This window comes from Podarcis bocagei, assembly GCF_964188305.1.
Source record: "Podarcis bocagei genome assembly, chromosome: Z".
NCBI classification, from domain to species: Eukaryota; Metazoa; Chordata; class Lepidosauria; order Squamata; family Lacertidae; genus Podarcis; species Podarcis bocagei.
Genome location: NC_138140.1, coordinates 20,333,254 through 20,348,217, shown reverse-complemented (window position 1 = coordinate 20,348,217; position 14,964 = coordinate 20,333,254).

The window sequence follows — 14,964 nt, the reverse complement described above, 5'->3', positions numbered from 1 at the left end:
AAGAAACTAGGGCATAAACAACTGGGGCCCTACCAAGTCGAAGAGCAGGTCAACCCGGTGGCTTTCAGGCTGGCGCTTCCGGAGGGTTCCAGAATGCATCCGGTGTTCCACAGATCGGTGCTCACTCCCTACAAGGCACCGCACAGGTTCCAGGAACCCGGAACGGCGCCGAGTCCGCTCAGAGAAGGAACGGGGCACGCGGGAGTGGCACAGGAGGAGCGCATCAACGAAGTCACGGAGATTTTGGACTCCAGATGGGGGGAAGAGGGAGTAGAATACTTTCTCGCCAGGGAGGGCACCCCGGCCAGTGCGAACAGCTGGGTGCCGGGCTACGCTTTAGACGAACCTCTGCTCAAAGACGAGTTTCATGCCCTCTTCCCACATAGACCTATGCCAGCAGACTTTTTCGACGACTGGCTTTTCACGCCCACGCTTTCGGACAGCACGTTCAGGGGGTTCGACTCGGACGAGGAACCAACACGAGACGTCCGTTCCCCGGAGGGGTCACCCTCGGGATCTGTCTCAGAACCCTCGTATTGGTGGGACGATAGGCCGGAGGAGCAGTTCCGCAGGAAGTGGCTGGACTGTTCCGGCCGAGCAACGCCGCCTGGAGGAAGTGCGGGAGAGACGGACATGGACATTTTCGGGGACGACCCTGGTTTCGAGCACGGCGGCACAGAGATGGAAGAGGAGGTGACTGTCGTCAACGAGAGCAGGGAGGAAGACCCGGAAGAGTTCCGATGGAGGCCTGCCACGGGAAGCGACCGATATCCGACGTTCGTCCCTTTGCAACAGCAGCCCCCAGCTCCAGCACCGGAAGGAGGGGAGGGGGGACTGGGGGGCTTCGAGGGGGGGATGGATGTCAGGGGTTTAGGTGCAGAGGCACGGGCAAGGGAGGAAACAGAGAGCGAAGGGGAGGAGACAGAGGAAAGGATGAGTGATGACGACGACCCGAGATCTCCCAGTCTTTCCAGTGAATCAGAGGATTCACAGAAAGGAGCACCAGTGGCCAGGGCAAGGGGGGAATCTAGAGAGGCACCCCAGGAAGATAGAGCCAGAGGAGACTCAGGGGGGAGCAGCTGGAAATCGGGACCAGCGTCACCGCCAGGAAGCAGGGAAGAGGAAAGGAGCCAGGGGGGAAGCGCTGGCAGCTCACCACAGGAGGGAGGGCAGGAGTCAGGAGTGGCCACACCTCCATCGGGGAGCGAAGAAACGGTTAAGAGGAAAGTGGAAGGTTGGGCGCGCGCGCCAAGTTCAAATGCAGAGGAAGGCGGCGCAGTGAGCAGCCCCGAAAGGGAACCAGGTCCTAAAGCCCGGCGCAAGGAGGCAGAAGGGTCCGGGTCAGCGTCAGAAGAATCCCGGAAGGAAGAAGCCCCGGGGGGTAGAGGGACCCAGAGGAGGACAGTCAGGAGGAAAAGGTGGAGCAAGGCTAGGATATTAAGTTGGTGCGCACGGGGCGGAGACTCAGACGGAGCCTCGCCGATCTAGCTAGTAGACGTAGAGTTGCAGACAGCAGCGTGAGAATGGAAACTGTAATTCAATAAAGACTTTTACTTAATGACCGCTGGCTAGCGTGATCCTCTGTGAGCTAGGATCTTGAAGCAGCTCTGACAATTATGAAAAATGTTGCTTGGAAATTAAAAAAGACTTGGATATCTGGTCAAGATTGAAACTTACCTTGTCAGGCCGAATCGCAGCTATAAAGATGTGTGTTTTGCCAAAAATGTTATTCTTATTTCAAACCCTTCAGGTCGTGGACAGAATGGAATGTTTTGGAAAATGGCAGAAGGATATTTCTAAGTTTGTCTGGCAGGGCAAAAAACCCCGAATAAAATTTAAAATACTAACCGACTCAAAAGAAAGAGGGGGGTTTGCCCTGCCGGACCTAAGGTTGTACTATGAAGCTGCAGCCTTCTGCTGGTTGAAGGATTGGTTCCTGTTGGAAAACACCGATGTCCTAGATCTGGAAGGGTTTGATAATGTGTATGGTTGGCATGCATATTTGTGGTATGACAAGGCGAAGGTTCATAAATTGTTTAAAAACCATATTGTCAGAAAATCAATTTTTGCCGTCTGGATGAAGTACAAGGACTTATTAGAAAGTAAGACCCCGAGGTGGTTATCACCTGTGGAAGCCAAGATTTCTAAAAAAAAGCCCAATATGGAGGCCTACTGGCCAAAATATTGGGAACTGATTGAAAGAGTTGGAGATAATTGGAAGCTCCAAAGCCAGGACAAATTAAAAGGTAAAGTGCGAGATTGGTTACATTATGCTCAAATTCAAGAGGTATTTAAAATGGACAAAAAAGTGGGTTTCCAGTTGGAGAAATCGAAACTGGAGACGGAGTTACTAGAACCAAAGACTAAGGTACTTTCGAGGATGTATGACTTGCTGCTTAAATGGAACACACAGGATGAGACAGTTAAATCTGCTATGATAAAATGGGCACAGGATGTAGGACACAACATTATGTCTGAGGACTGGGAAAGGTTATGGAACACCGGTATGAAATTCACGGCATGTAGTGCCTTGAAAGAGAACATTATAAAAATGGTATACAGGTGGTACATGACCCCAGTCAAGTTGGCTAAAATATATCATCTTTCTGATAATAAGTGTTGGAAATGTAAGGAGGCAGAAGGGACATTCTTTCACCTCTGGTGGACCTGTCCGAAAGTAAAGGCCTTTTGGGAAATGATACATAATGAGCTGAAAAAGGTATTCAGATATACCTTTTCTAAGAAACCAGAGGCCTTTCTTCTGGGCATGGTGGACCGGAAGGTGCCAAAGAAGGACAGAACCTTGTTTATGTATGCAACCACAGCAGCTAGGATTCTTATCGCAAAGTTCTGGAAGACACCAGATTTACCCACACTGGAGGACTGGCAGACGCAGCTGATGGACTACATGGAGTTGGCAGAAATGACCGGCAGAATTCGAGATCTGAGCGAAGAAACAATGGAGGAGGACTGGAAAAAATTTAAGGACTATTTGCAAAAACATTATAAGTTGTTTGAGTGTTAAGATTGTGCACGATTAAGAAACGTTATGCTTCTGCAATTTATTTTAAGTAAATGATAAAGTAAGTATTGATGGAAAAAAATGAGACAAACTAGAAACAAAATATTATGTTTATTAAGAGTGTTAAAATTAAATTACAAATTTTTGAAATTGGTAACATAATAAATACAAAGGTATAATAAGTTGGGAAATAAGATAATAAATTGCTGAACTGGTTGGAATGATGAATGCAATGCCGAGAGGATGTGAGGAGGTCCAAAAAGATGTCGAAAAAATTCTATAATGACTTTTTCTTTTCTCTCTGTTTTTCTTTATATAAATATAGAAAATGTTTCTTGTGTGTTGCTGTTCAAACAATTTTGTTCACCTATGGAAAGAAACGCAATAAAATTTTTTTTAAAAAAAAAAAATACAAGGAAGACAGAGTTCTGACAGAGAAACATTTTTAGTGGTGGTGGTGCTCCTCAAGCACTACTAATCCTTGGGACAGCCCAGCCCTTCGCCTGTTGCAGGAGTGAGGCAAGCCACTGCTTAGCTGTGCACAGAAAGAGACGCCAAACAGGTAGCCAGAGGCAGAATTTCTCCTCAAAGCCAGTGAGTCTCACCAACGCATGCATGGCAGGAGTGTCCATGGGTGGGTGGCGGGGAGATTCTCTCAGTGATAAGAGAGACTCCTGGAGGTGGACCAGGGGAAAGCAACACAGCTGCCCTAGTTAGGCTTTCTGTCCCAGGACTTTACACATGTTCATTTTCTGTGTTTTCTTATGTAAACTGTAGACATTTGGTCTGGCGGTCTGTATCTTGGGCATTGCCTCTGGAATTACTGGGTCATCTGCCTGGCAGTTAAAGGTCTTAAGGATGCCAGCCCAGAATAAAAGAAATAAAGGACTGTATGAGAGGAGTATTGCCAGGCAATAGAGGCAAATGGGGTTGGATCCCAGGGTCATGTAGAGGAGAGACTGCCACTGACTCTCCAAGATTTAGATGGTATTCTAATAGTAGGCAGAATGCAAAGAGCAGTGACTCACAGTGGGTCAAAATTGGCATGTGTGCATAGCAAGGATTACCCAGACCAGAAGATAAAAGGAATTCCTAGCCCCAAAGAATGTAATTTATCCCACTGGGGAGACATGGTGTGTGTGTGTGTGTGTGTGTGTGTGTGTGTGTGTCTGTGTGTGTGTGTCTGTGTGTGTGTATGTGTGTGTGTGTGTGTGTGTGTGTGTGTTTGTTTGTGTGTTTCGATTATTCAAGAGAACTTTACAGACTCTTTGTTCAGTGACGTGGTCATCCTATACCATGGGTTAAACCTTCTCTCCAGTGGCCTCCCGAGGGATCATTTGTACAAACAGTACAGACCTATACCCCATTCTCCTCTATGGAGCTGGCTAACTGAGCAGTCAACATGCCTAGATCAACATACAACAGAACAGATATCCAAGTCCTTTTCAGGGAGCCTGAGTAGTGAGAGTTGCTTGTGCACATGAAGGCAGTAATGAGCAAAATAGACCTGGCTGATAATACTCAAAGACCTACTTATGTCACTCAAATCTTAGGAACTGTGGCTTATGTACATCAGTAGTGGGACTCAAATTCCCCCATGAGCCAGTGGGGAATAAAAATGTCAAAAAAAAATTGAGTGCAGGAATAAGAAGAATGGGGAAGTAGCTATGAATTGGACTAAAGTACAGGGAGTAAGTAGTACCGGATCCAGGAAAGCATCCATTGGAATACCATGACAGACTTTTGAATGCATTAAGAATATGGAGAGGAATAGATACCGAATATGCAGATCATTTGCTTCTCCTAAGAGGTTTCTTTAAGGATCAAAGCACTCCTGATGTAAAGAGAGTATTGGCAGCAAAGCCAGGCTACCCAGGGAAGCCCAGGGAAGAAATTTTACCATTGGCTGCCCATGTTTTTAACTCCCAAGAAGAGCAGAGGAAGAGAGACAGCAAGAAGAATGAGGAGGACACAAAGGTGTTAGCCCTATCCCTGTGATTCTGCTGCACAAGTAATAAAGCAGCACCAGTGATAATTATGGCTTTCCCCCAAGCAAAGCCAAACAAATAGACCTGAAAAGGGGTCTCTCTCCCTGCACATGCACACATGTACACACTTTCTCTGCAGTGGCTGGGCATCGAGTCTCCTTTTCAAGGGGCCTAATCTCTCTTGATTCATTCTTATCTCTTTCCCCGAATCTAGTTTTATTGATTCCATCTAATCTCTCCTTTTTTAAAAAAAAAAATCTAATCTGATCTGATCTCATTAATCTAAAACCACCTAATCTGTGCAGCTGGTTCAACTGCTTGTTCATAACATGCAACTGCAAAAGAGCATTAGACAGCATTAGAGAGGAAGCATGTTTGGGAAGGCAGGGAATTGTCAAAAGCCCAAAATATTGTGCAAGGCTCCACTTTGCATTTTAAGGGACCTTGCTCAGCAGCAGAGACACTGTTTATCACTCTATAAAAAAATAATTCTTCTTAAATATTGCAAGTCATTCCTGCTACTTCTGAGCTGGACCCAGACATCTTGAGGGATAGGGAAAAGACATTTGGCTATTTTATTCTACTTATATTTAATTAATTAAATGCTAGCTCATTATTTGTTTGTTTGTTTGTTTTATTTGTTTGTGTTCTAGCTGATGCAGTTGCTGAAATTATATGGTTATTTGGCTGTTTTAGGTGGGGCAAAAATTGGGGGAAGGAGATGGCTTCCCACTCCCACAGCCAGGCAGTCTTCCTTACTCCTAATGAGACCTTTTTCTTCCCCTCCCTGGGTTGCATTTAAATTTCTTTTAGTGTTCTATTAGGATAGTTTGTGCTCCTAAGCAGTGATGTAGAACTGAATTCATCATCTCTTTTTTAGAAACAAATTAAGATTTCAGATTTTATTAGTTCTAAGCCACATTTGGAAAGCAATAACCTTCCATGCAGTTTGCTGACTCTATTGGCTTGTTGACTGCATTATATTGTTTAACCCTCCTAAACCAGCCAATATACAAGACACTGATCAATTGTTTGTCCAGGTTTGGCTCAGCCTCCAATGGGTTGATTCCCAAACACCCAATACACGCGTTGATGCTGATAAGACTCCCACGTTGTCACTTACTGGGCAGCCAATATATTTCAACAAACTTACCTATTATGAAATTGTTCATGATGAACTTCTGGGGAGGAAGATGCCGGACTAGATATCTCCTGTTGACAGTTCATCAACAGAGATAATTATGTGGTGATTAATGACACTCAATTCATAAATATTGTTTATCAGATTCACTCTGGTAATATAGAGGGAGCATGGGATCAACCTCTGATGCTTTGAAAAAGCAGCTTTTCATGCTGGGAGACTGAGAAGCTTCAGGGAACCTGATGGGAGTGAGTGACTTAGAGTGATGGAATCTTCCTCTTCCCCAAATACATAATAGCTCTTACGGTCAGCTCTTAGGGCATAAGGTCAGCAAAGCCTCCCTTTCTTAATTACTTTTGAGATTGTTCTAAATCATAACTGAGATGATCTGTCTGCCGGATGAAATTTACATCTGGAGTGTGAGCTAACTGCTGATTTAAGAAGAGACAATCATTAAAAGACTGTAAGCAAAACAAAAAGCATGTTTTAATTGTTTGTGACCAAGAAAGTTTATAAACAGCTAAGAGGTTTCATTTTAAACTTTCATTTCCTCAATGAAAGTGGCGTCTTCAAAGTGAAATTAATTTCTCTTCATCACTATGGCAAAAGAATGCGGTTTGATAAGGACCACTGTGAAGACCTTAAGCTGAAGATGGGAGACTAAAGCTCTTAAGGTAAAATGGTGAATGAAAATGGACCAGACAAACAAGACACAGAACCTTTGGAGAACAATATTGATAACAGATTGTAAGAACAGGAGAGTAAAATAGTAAAGCTGGAGGCAGTAGATGATGAAATGGAGCTTGGTGAGTGGGTGGCAGCTGCCCATACTTCTCCTGGAAGGATGGTGGCCCCCACGGGAAGAGGCAGGAGAAGGAAGGACCCATCAGCATCTCACAACTCTCTCTGGAACAACATGCTAAGATATGAATCGGCAGCAATGCTCAGCCATCACAGCTATCCAAAATCCAGCACATGAACATCACTGGTGCTCTGGGGTAGGGGAATGGAATAAAATTATGTTACACATTTTGTATACTTCTGTTTTCGTCATATTTTTCAAACAAAAATGAAGATTATAAAGCAATAGCAATACAGCTCCCCTCCTTGGAGAGAGAAAGAGAAAGAGAGGCAGAGGCTGGTATAGCAAGATATGAATGTAGGAAGAGCCTGCTGGTTCAGGCCAGGGGCCCATCTAATCAGCATCCCCTTCTCACACTGGCCAACCAGATGCCCATTATGGGAAACCAGCATTACATCCAGTAGTTGGTATTCAGCTACTTCTGACTGTGGAGTCAGAGCACAGCCACTGTTCCTTCACCCTTTCCCTAAGGGGGGTGGGCAGCTTGTGCCTTGATAGTTGGACAACTTGATTCAGAGTCATACACGTGTGGCAAATTTGTGAAAGGCTCTCTAATTTGATCTTTGCTTCCAAGAATCCTTTAAGATGCCATCTCCTTTGCTACAGAAAGGAGCGTTATGTGGGCTGGAGAGAAAGATATGAAGGAAACACAATTCTTCTGCCCTCTGGGGAGAAGCTGCCACAGCTGATCTGAATATTGGACTGAGCTCCTGAATATCAATCCACATATCAGGCATTGTGCACAGCTCCTGAGAGTGGCTTTGCTTTTGTTCAAAAATCAGGGTGGATTATTTGCATCTGGGGAAGCCTGTCAATGAACATTCCTTGACATGGGGTGGGGGCGGCGGCTTTGATATGCCCCTAAAGTGGTGAGAAAGAACCATAAAGCTAAGACTGAGGCTCCAGCTTGGTATCAAAGAGGCTGAGCCAGTGCCATTTCTCTGATGCTTGCTTTGCGGGGAGGGGTGGGAAAGCAATATATCACCTATTATTATTATTATTATTATTATTATTATTATTATTATTATTCCCTCTCATTGTAATAATCCCTCTGGTGCATTCAAGAGAAGTTGGCAGTGGCTCATGCATTTGTTCTGACAGAAATGCATGGAAGAATGCATAAGTACCTTCTAGGTAGGTCCAATCGGAAAGGGAACCAGCCAAAGGAGGGAGGGAGGAAAAGGATCTAATTTGCTGCTACAGCAATGCAAGAGAGAGGGGGCCACATTTCTTGGCAGATGGGCAGAGAGATTGAATAAGCCAGCTCTTCCTTGAAATCTCCATGCATATCCTGCCGTGCATACACACCTCGATCCAGAGAGTGGAAGGACCCCTATCTATTTGCAAAAGCCTACAGAAGGGTCTGACAATTTTGGAGAAATGGAGAGGGGAAAGAGAATGCTCATCCTTAAGTGCATGTGTGCTCATTCCTTGTGAGCACTGAATGAAGGTCCCCATTGGAGCTAGAAGAACCCCTGACTACAAATTTTAGGGTCCTTATATCCTTTTGGACAAGGCTCATCCATAGAGGTGTGGGTGGCCTTGACATGAGCAACTAGTTTTATTATGAATTTGAATTTATCCCAGTATTTCCTTCTGGCTTCTCACCTCACTTGCACATTAAGTGTTTGAATGAAAATCATTCTAGTGGGCTGTGAACTGAACAGGTTATATTTTGTCTGCTCTCTGCCTTATCATTATCTTAATGACCCCCATTCAGGAGTTAAGTAGACTGTACTTGGCAACTAGATTTATGTGTGTTGACTTTTATGCAAGGTGTGAGAAACGTAGCATGTTTCCCTGAATGCCTTCAGGACGTGTTTTGAGATGGGGCTGGTATCAGGCTTGTACTAAGGTCAAGCAAGGTTTGTGATGGAAACTCCCATGTCATATTTAAGTTATGTCAATCTTTATACTTACCAGTATGCTATGATTCACAGGACTGGATGGGCCCCCATCAGTCTGATCCAGTTACAGAACTCTTCTGGTATTCTCTCTCTCTTTTTTTTAATAATAATATTTATTAGTTTTCCAACAAATTGAACACAACACTACAAAAAACCAAAAAAGAAAAAACATACAATAATACAATACAATACAAAAAAAGAAACTGCAAAACACTAACATACAACTAACAAAACAAAACAAAAACCATTTAAAACACAGTCCAAATTCAATATCTTATCTTTCTTTCACTAATTTCCACGACCTCCTCACACCTCCCTTTTTGTATTCCACTTCTATTAATTGTTTCAGCAATTCCTTTCCATCTTCCTCTGTTTTCTATCCTATAATTGTCTTAACACATTCTAACCTTATTTTTCCCTTTAATGCTCTAATAATCTATTTATACTTAATTCCTTATAACATTTCTACTAAAGCCATATAACTTCATTCCAACATCTTTCTAACATTCATTAATTTTACAGTATTTCTGTAAATAGTCTTTAAACTTTTTCCAGTCTTCTTCCACCAACTTTTCTCCCTGGTCTCGGATTCTGCCAGTCATTTCCGCCAATTCCATGTAGTCCATCAACTTCATCTGCCATTCTTCCCTGGTGGGTAGACCTTGTGTCTTCCAATATTTCGCGATGAGTATTCTTGCTGCTGTTGTTGCATACATAAAAAAAGTTCTATCCTTCTTTAACACCAATTGGCCGACCATGCCTAGGAGAAAGGCCTCTGGTTTCTTCAGGAAGGTATATTTAAATACCTTTTCCATTTCATTATAAATCATCTCCCAGAATGCCTTAATCCTTGGGCACGTCCACCAAAGGTGAAAGAATGTACCTTCAGTCTCATTACATTTCTCTTCTGGTATTCTCAAGGCCATACAATGACCTCTGCTCTTCCCTCCAAGGTTGATCTTCCAGTTGTATCTCTCAAGATCTTATTTGTGGGGGCCCAAATAAGCCCCGCCCCACATAATCGATCACATGACACAGTGCACACACCATTTGAATGGGAATGCCCATCAAGTTTCAGTGGCCTGGTCACCTCAAATATATTATTGTGAGGGCCAAAGCCCCTATGGGCCCTAGGAGTTTGCTCCTATGCTGATAACACACAACTTCTTTGGCCTCAGAATTAAGAATCACAGTAACTACATGACATGGAATCTGGAATCCTGACTTGTTTTTTCCAAAATACCCCCCCCCCCCAGTTTGAATACCCACCCCACTGTGTGAAACACCCAGAGCCCGTCTTTGTATCACTGGAATACAATTTCAGTTCCTTCTGACATGAAAAATATCAAAGGATTAAAAGAGAGGAGGGGGAGTGAGAGAGAGCTTAGCCTTCCGAAGAAGAGGCTGAGTCCTCTCCAAAAACCATTCCTCTAACAGCCAGCCCTGAAGCCTAATATGGATATATTCATGCATTCATGAGCTGCCTGGGTGTGGATTCTACAACCCCATGAAAGGAATTAGGTAAATTCATGAAGGAGAGGACTGTCAAAGGCTACGCTCTGCCTCCATGCAGTGGCGGAGGAACCCTCTCTGGCACCTGGGGTGGGACGGTGAGGGGCAGGGCAAACTGCCTGGTGGTGCATGGGCGACGTCCATACGGACTCAGCACGTGCGGCATCCCGTACGGAGTGCACATGTGCGGCAGCCCATATGAAGTGCACACGTGCGGCAGCCCATACGGTTGCCCATATGGAGAGTGGCAGCCCGTATGGACGCCATGCAAGTGGTACCCATACTGATTGCGTGCGCCCTCGGCCACTCTACAGCTGGGGGGAGGCAGGGGCCATCTTGTCACCCCCCCGAGTGGCACCCGGGGTGGACCACCCCCTCCACCCCCCACTTTATATGCCCCTGCCTCCATGGTGATGTTTCTGAATACCAGTTGCTTGAAGCCACAGGAGGGGAGAGTTGCTCTTGTGCTCAAATCCTACTTGCAGCTTTAACACAAGAAGCATCTGGCTGGCAGCTGTGACAACAGAATGCCGGAGACGGTGGACCATTGGACTGGTCCAGCAGGCTCTTCTTCTCTTCCTATTTTGACTCAACATGCACTGATTTGGATGGAGCGTGTCTTGCTTGCCTGAGCAACAGCCCCTGCTATGGTTATTAATCTGCATTCCAGGAGCTCACACCAGTCTCAGCAGGGCTCAGGGCCCTCTAATAGAAAATGCCCCCCTTCCTGTAGCCCAGCTGCCCTCAGTATCAGGTTACATATAGATCTGAGTGTCTGCAGCAGAGAAGTCAATGTGCCTGTTTGTGTGTGCTTGGAGGGAGTTTTTGATAGGGAGGCAGAGGAAGTGTGGGGGGGGGGGATAGCACGGGGGAATCCAGCATAGACATCAATAAGTCATGCTGAATTTTAGATGTATCCCTCTCATGTGCTCTATCTAAACTCATTTATTTTAAAAAGACCAGGCTCTGCAGCTCTAGCCTGTGCCTATTAATTCCTAATCGCCTTCTTCATGCCACGGGATTTGTGACGGTCTGAATTATTTAATGTAACAGGGATGAACATGGTTGAGAACAGCGGAGAGGAGGCCATTCTGACCCTGATAGCAGTTGTGGAATGGGATGCCCAATGAAACCCAAAGGAGGGGGGAACATCGAGAGGCTATGGCAAGGCTGGGGGAAGCAAGATGGGAGTGATTGGTTCACCCATTGGCCTATGGGGAGCCCTGCAGGAATCAGAAATTATTTCCTTACACATAAGCACACATGGTTGTAGTGTGCTTTTGGGTTCAGATCCTGCTTGTGTGGACACACCTGTTTGGTCACTGTAAGAACAGGCGCTTAGACTATGGTTACCAGATTTTTTTTCATTGAATCCGGGGACACTTTTTTTTTTTGAAGCTGAGTAGCAACAGAGATGGGACATGGGTGGCGCTGTGGGTTAAACCACAGAGCCTAGGACTTGCTGATCAAAAGGTCGGTGGCTCGAATCCCCGCGGCGGGGTAAGCTCTCATCGTTCGGTCCCAGCTCAAGCCCACCTAGCAGTTCGAAAGCACCCCTAAGTGCAAGTAGATAAATAGGGACCGCTTTCTAGCGGGAAGGTAAACGGCGTATCCATGTGCGGCGCTGGTGCTGGCATTCCAGATGCAGCTTCATCACGCTGGCCACGTGACCCGGAAGTGTCTTTGGACAGCGCCAGCTCCCAGCCTCTTGAGCGAGATGAGCGCACAACCCTAGAGTCGGTCACGAAGGCCCTAACGGACAGGGGTACCTTTACCTAGCATCAGAGAGTCAGTAGTGGGGATGGTGAGGGAAAAGACCCTGGGCCCAAGCACATATGCATATTGTATAAAGGTGCAAAGCACTTCTTTCGCACCCTGTGAAACATAAATGTGCAGAGTTTTTTTAAGAACTGGGCAATGGTGCACTGCCTGCCAAGTGACTCCTGAGCCTTCCCCCGATCTCCTCCCTCTTCCCCCTTTGTTTTGACAGATCAGGGGAGGCTTGGGAGTCACGGGTGGGCGTCCATTGCCCAGGAGGGGCCAGCCTGGTAGTGCAGCTGGCTCTGGCTGGCTTCAGGAGCTGCTCGCTGCCCACTGCCGTGGCGCAGGAAAAATGGCAGGTGCCACGGCAGTGAGCAGCTCCTGAAGCCAGCCAGAGCCAGCTGCGCTACCAGGCTGGCTCTGGGCTGCTGAGGCTGCCACTGCCACGTTTCCTGGGGACAGATTTGCAAATCTGGGGAACATCCTGGGTATGGAATTTGTCCGGGGACAGATTTGCAAATCCAGGAACCAGGGACATCTAGTGACCCTTGCTTAGACAAGATGGGTCACTGGTCTGATTTAGCAGGGCAATTATTGTGGTCTGGTGCTCTGGCAAGAGAAAACACAGTGGCTATGCTCTGGAGACCTTTTTGAACATTAACTCATGGAATGAAGTGTTGGGCTCATAATAGCACATGTAGCTGTAAACAGGTTTATAGAAATTCACGAAGGATAGCTCTATTGCTGCCTACTATGGATAATAAACAGGACTAAACCCTCCATATTTAGTGGCAGTATACCTTGGGTTTCTCAATGCTGGGGACAAGCAATTGGTGATCAAAGCTTCCCTGGGGTTTCTGGTTCGACGTCCCCAGATGCCAATTGCTTAGCTGGGTGGACACTCTCTCTCTCTCTCTTTTTTTAATAAATTTTTTTATTGGTTTTTCACAATTTTTATAAACACAGACAATACACAATACAAACAAACAAACACATAAACAAAATGTATAATTTCAAATCCTTTTTTCTTAAACCTTACTTCACCGACTTCCCCGTACCTCCCCTTTCTGCATCCCAATTTCAAATTTGTTTCAGCAAATCCTCCCCCTTGATTTTATCAAATTTCCCCTTGTTCTTTTCTTTTACTTAATCTTTTACAGCTGTAATCCCCTTTTTTCTAAAACCTCAACATTTAAGCATTCATTAATTTTACAATATTTCTTAAGATAAATTTTAAATTTCTTCCAATCTTCTTCCGCCGTCTCTTTCCCCTGGTCTCGAATTCTGCCAGTCATTTCAGCCAGTCCCATATAGTCTATCACCTTCATCTGCCATTCTTCCAGAGTGGGTAGATCCTGTGTCTTCCAATACTTTGCGATGAGAATTCTTGCTGCTGTAGTAGCATACATAAAAAAAGTCCTGTCTTTCTTTAGCACCAATTGGCCGACCATACCCAAGAGAAAGGCTTCTGGTTTCTTGGGAAAAGTACATTTAAGTACCTTTTTCATTTCATTATATATAATTTCCCAGAAAGCCTTAATCTTCGGGCACGTCCACCAAAGGTGATAAAAGGTACCTTCAGTTTCTTTACATTTCCAGCACTTATTATCAGGCAAATGGTAGATTTTTGCTAGCTTGACTGGGGTCATGTACCACCTGTAAATCATTTTCATAATATTCTCTCTTAAGGCATTACATGCCGTAAATTTTATACCGGTGGTCCACAACTGTTCCCAGTCAGCAAACATGATATTATGACCAATGTCTTGTGCCCACTTAATCATAGCTGATTTAACTGTTTCATCTTGTGTATTCCATTTCAGCAACAAGTTATACATTCTTGACAGATTCTTAGTATTGGGTTCTAACAGTTCTGTTTCTAATTTTGATTTCTCCACCTGGAATCCAATTTTCCTATCCTGTTTGTAAACCTCCATTATTTGGTAATAATGGAGCCAATCTCGTACTTTAAACTTCAATTTCTCATAACTCTGTAATTTCAGTTTATCTCCCTCTTGTTCCAAAATTTCCCAATATTTTGGCCATTTGGCCTCCATATTGAGCTTTTCACGGCTTTTGCCTCCATTGGCGACAACCACCTTGGGGTTTTATTCTCCAACAAGTCCTTGTATCTAGTCCAAACATTATATAATGCTTTCCTGACAATATGATTTTTAAAAGCTTTATGAGCTTTAACCTTGTCATACCATATATATGCATGCCATCCGAATACATTATTAAAACCTTTCAAATCCAAGGTATCTGTATTCTCAAGAAGTAACCAGTCTTTCATCCAGCAGAAAGCTGCTGATTCATAGTACAGTTTTAAGTCCGGCAGGGCAAACCCCCCTCTTTCCTTTGCATCAGTTAAAATTTTAATTTTTATTCTGGGTTTTTTGCCCTGCCAGACAAACTTCGAAATATCTTTCTGCCACCTCTTGAAACAATCCATCTTATCCACAATTTGCAGTATTTGGAATAAGAACAACATTCTCAGCAATACATTCATCTTAATAACAGCAATTCGGCCTAACAAGGAAAGCTTCAAATTTGACCATATTTCTAGATCTTTTTTTACCTCTGTCCAACATTTCTCATAATTGTCTTTAAATAAGTTCACATTCTTAGATGTCATGTTGATCCCCAAGTATTTCACCTTCTTTGCCACAGTTAATCCTGTTTCATTCTGGAACCGCTCCCTTTCAGTAACTGTTAAGTTTTTCTCCAATACCTTAGTTTTTTGTTTGTTCAACTTAAAACCTGCAACTTGA